Source organism: Balaenoptera physalus (assembly GCF_965194825.1).
Source record: "Balaenoptera physalus genome assembly, chromosome: 15".
Lineage (NCBI taxonomy): Eukaryota > Metazoa > Chordata > Mammalia > Artiodactyla > Balaenopteridae > Balaenoptera > Balaenoptera physalus.
In genome coordinates, this window is record NC_138894.1 from 47,472,576 (window position 1) to 47,477,665 (window position 5,090).

At 37.0% G+C, this 5,090-nt stretch overlaps 1 protein-coding gene across 3 annotated transcripts in view; it reads left to right on the plus strand.

The window, feature by feature from the left end:
• LOC309643533 (uncharacterized protein) overlaps positions 1-5,090 on the plus strand; it is a 455,314-nt gene that overhangs the window by 416,049 nt on the left and 34,175 nt on the right. The window lies entirely within an intron of this gene.

Genomic DNA, 5,090 nt, shown 5'->3' on the forward strand with positions numbered 1-5,090 from the left:
TACTAGTAAGATGTGGGCTGTTCTTGGTGTGCTGACAAATCAGTTCCCAAGGGGTGTCAGAAATGCACACCAAATCCTAATTAACCATGGATGCAGTTGCCTGTGTCCATCAGGGTAAATGCACCAACAAAATGAACGTGGCCCTGTGAGGCCTCATGGGAGACAGCTTGTTGGCCCTCCCACGTAGGCACGCCCTTCTGTATGTCTGTACTGTGACACCATTTCCCCTAATTGGAATTATCCACTGGTGATAGGCGAAGTGAGTGCACATACCAGGAGGTAGGTCGGATCCCTGTGACTCTCCTTCCCTCCATTTTACCACAGCAGACAAAAGAACTGTTGAGTCCTCAAGTCTAGAGTTGAACATCTTCAGCTTTGTTTTTGTCATGCTTAGACCTTGAACACTGGGCCTATTTTCAGCAGTGTCACCATGATTTTCTCTCTATTTACTTTTTGAATTCTGAAATTTTTCTTTAGGGGAAGAAACTGAAAGGGTAAAAGATAATTCCAGCTTCTCTACCTCTGCCTTAACCAGCATCAGGGTGAGAAATTAAACAACAACAATAAAAATTTAATCTGATTCTCTCACATTTAATGAGTTACCACCATGGCCAGACACTGCTTTACTTAGTGGTGAGACTTAACTGACGGACCATTTCTGTTTTCACGTTGCTTTCAGCTTGGTGTATGGGAGGGGAAAGTTCCTCTTCTAATATCAGAACTCTTTTGGCAACTATTTCTTGTTATAATGGTTATTTATGGGCCCCACGTGCTCAGGGGCCTTTCATGCCTTAGCCAATAGACTCAACCTTACACCTGACTCTGGAAAAATACCTGTTTGATCATTCTAGTCCTGGCAATACTTCTGAAACTTTAATGCTTCCTTTACTGGTGACTGTAGGTCTGTTCCAGGTAAACTACTAGTTAGCTCATTAGGGTTGGGATGGTGGGGGAAATGCTCTGCTCTGGAGAACCTGAACTTTCTATGGGCCATCTACATGTATCACCCACTGGATTTGCATGTCCAAAGTACTGTTTGTGTTCACATGAAATCAGAGCACTGTTTTTTCCTACATACCTCAGTGGGTGTCAGTGGATTTTGATTCTTGATAATTTTTTTAAGAAATGGAATTTTGGAAGTAAGGTCAGCCAATAGGGCAACTCAGACACCTCTATCCAGAGGGTCTCCTCCTACCTTTGAAAGACAAGTGCAATATGTAGAAAGAAGCATCCCTATTCACTTAAATATCCTCATGCCCTTAGTTTGTAGCTAGTTATAAAGAGTTATAAAGACTTTAGTTTCTCATTTATTTACTAGTACCCTGATTTATAATTCTTGCCAATGCCACATCTGGATACCCTGAGCTGTCTCAGAATTCTTAATGTGCCCCCAAACACAGTTAATTTAAATGATATATTTCATAAGCTCATGCCATATAGCTATGTAAGAGAAGAGTATTTATTGAGACTTCAAAAATGATTGAGGATGCCAATTTTAGAGTGTAGTGACAATAGCTGGTACGTATCTAAATGAGGCATCCAATGCATAAAGTTATTATAAGACCAGTTAGCTTAACATAAATACCTTCTGATGCTTATGTACAGCCTGGTGACTATTGTTAATAATGCTGTATTGCATATTTGGGAGTTGCTAATTTAAAAGGTCTCATCACAAGAAAAAAATTTGTAACTACGTGGGGTGACAGACGCTAACTAGACTTAGTGTGGTTATCATTTCACAATATATACAAATAGCAAATCATTATGTTGTACAACTAAAACTAATATAATGTTATATGGCAGTTGTACCTCAATAATAAAAAAAAAGGCCAGTTAGCTTTGCACAGGGTAAATCTCTGTAATCCAGTAAATTATAAAATTTCCAGCCTTAGTTTAGCCTTTTATTCCTTTCTGTGATGGAGTTGACTATGTGTGTGTGTGTGTGTGATATGCATGTGTTTTGGGGAGGTGAGTGGAGAGTAGACATGAAAATGAAAAAAGTTATTAATAGTACAAATCGTCCCCACAGATGGTAATGGTGAGTCAGTAGCATGGTCATTATACACAAGCAGATGAATTTTGGTCTCTTTAATCTTTCATGAAATGAAATTAGTTCTCTTCCTTTAGGTTTTTCCCTGAGCAGAATTTTAGGGAGACTAGGTGATAGTGAAAGTTAGGGGAACATTATATTAATATCTCCTTAGAATATGAAATAAATACAAAAATGATGTAATAATCTGCACAAGTACACTTAGGTATGAATCATTAGCTTGTTTCATTTATTCATTCAACACCTACTTATTGGGCACCAGATGCTGTTGAGGAGACACCACGACAATTATGGACATAAACATGAATTTGGCAGTCTCTTCTCACATTGTGGTTGATAATGAACCTTATTCTCTGAAACAATGAAACAATTCTCCCAGCACAGAACCTGTCCCATAGGCTAGGTAAAGTAAGTGTTTTCTGACAAAAGTCACTGTTTCCCAAAGTGTGCTCTGTGGAACACTAGCTGGAAGTGCTCTGGGGGAAAAATAATGAAAAAGAGATTCCTGGTCAAAATGTTTGGAAAATAGTAGCTATTATCTTTCTCTCCTGAGGATTCAGAAAGAACAGTTATATATTTAAGGCTCTGAGAATTTTGTTTAATCCAGCATTTCCAAAGCTCATTTAATTGGGGTACCCTTTTTTAAAGTAAACTTAGTAACCCCCATGGAACACATGTTAGGGAATACCAGGCTAAATGAAAGTGGAAATCAATGTCGGAAAGACCTCTAATAGTTTAAACAAGCCATGGAAACCTTCAGTTCCTCCCCTGACTGCATGACTGAGGCCCCATCCCTCAGAGGCCTCATTATTGTGTCTTTTTGACTTAGTTCAGAAGAGAAATTTTGACCTAGTAATATTGGGATATATATGTACACACATATATATATAAAACACACATGTATATACACATACATACATATGTATATGCATATATGTGTATGTGTGTTTGTGTGTGTATATATACATACACATAAATATAGTTTATAAAGCAAAACATCACTAGACAAAAACACACCAGTCTTAAAAATTACCGCCATTATAGTTCTTACGGAATCACACTTCAAGCAAATTCTAGGTATCTTTCTATCCCAAGTCACCTCGACGATTTTTATATTATTAACCACACGAGTAGAATTTAATGGGAATAGCTCAAATAAAACTTGCCCTCACACTGCCTTTGATTGTCAGTTTCCATTTCCTGAATGGCATTGATGGGGGTTCTACTTTAAATCCTTCCGAAATCTTTGAGGATTCCTTCTACGTTTAAGAAATATGAATCAAGTTTAATTGAAAAAAAATGAGAGAAAATGTGTTTTTATGCTGCTCTGATAAATCTGTGACAAGGCAGTAATTGTAAAACAATACATAGGTGAGAAATAGGAGGTGACAACTCGAAGTAGCAAATGCTGGTTATATGGAATTACATTATTGCACTGGATTATTCAGCCCCTTTTCTATCGCATGCTTCCTTGGGAAAAGCTTGGAAACCAGGTGCATATTTCTGTATCTATTATTTTAGTTATACAGGTGGTTTGTTGAACAGGACTTTTATTTTTGGCTCCCAAAGTTGACTTCATTCCCTGAGCAGTGTGACTTGAGTTTCTTTCATGTATAGCCCTGTTTCAGGCTCCATGAAATTATTCCTTTTTTCCCTTCCTTCTGGATGTTGTTGCCACTGTCAAATGGGAAATACCTAGAAATCGGAGATTAAAAATGTAAATTTTATAAACAGAAATCAAAGGTCCTAAATCCTTAGCAAAGAAAAGCCAACATAAGTAAGAACATTAAAAACATACATAAATAGTGCTTCCAGGCTGAATATGTTAAATAATTCAAGAGTTAAGTCATAAGCGTTCTTAAACTTAAGTATAAAAATGCCCTTGACAATATTTCACGGCCGTGCATTTCTTTAAAATATTTAGCATTCTCATTAAAGAGAATGACTTTAGTTTATATATTAGTTACACTCCTGCTTGTTAATATGAAGGAATTTAGGAGCAAAAAGCATTCTTATGTATATAAGCAAAAGGCAATTTGCATACAAAGTTGGACAACTATTCACTTTTTATTTATTTCTGGATCATCAGCATCTACATATAGCTATACAGCATTTAAACAAATTTGTTTTTTAATGTGAAGTATTAATATTCTCTGCCCCAAAGTGCCATTTGCTAATGCCATTGTGAAGACAGGTTCCTTCAAAGCTACACGGAAGTCCCTGCTTTAGAAAGACTTAATGAACCTTACATTTTTTGGAATACTGCACAGTGTAATGCCTATTACATATTCATTGCTAGAATGGAAGATTTCCTTTAACTCTGAGCTTCCTGGTCTAGCTCTCTGTAAAACATTGTCAAAAGTCACCAGAGACTTTCATGGAAAATTGTGACTCTTGATAGCAGGATGTAATGGGGAGGTTTAGAGTAGAGAAGCCAGGAGCCTATCGCCCCACAGGGAGATGTTCTGACAGACAAATGGATGGATGATACAATTTTTGACATAATGGGATGAAAAAGTTTATGCCAGAAAGAACTGAATTAAAGTTATTACTTTAAAAGAAAGTCTGAAGTTTGAAGTCATCAGAATTTCCAATGTGTGCTTCATTTCACTGCTTATATGCAGAAAAGATTTTAAAACACAGATGCTGTCAACTGATTTATAGAGTTACTAACAAGGCGGCCGTAAAATTTTAGTTACCTCTTTGGAAATATCCACAATAATAAACACAATGTTCCTTTTTTTCTCTCTTATATTTTTAATAAAGAAAATCTAACACTGTTTTTTTATATTCCTACTTTCTCCTTGCAAAATGCAGAGAGATAATATTCAGGGGCAGGGGATACACTTCCAGGGGATGGAAGAATGGAAGATACCACGGCATAGTTGTTCACCTTTGTTGACAAAATGCTTCATAATGTAATGAGGGGCTTGGAAATCAGCAGTAATGACTGGGCCGCAGGCCTCTGTAGGTGTGGTGAGGACTGATCTGAAAGTGTTACCAACCATCTCTCCTTTATATTTACTCTGTGTGACTCTAG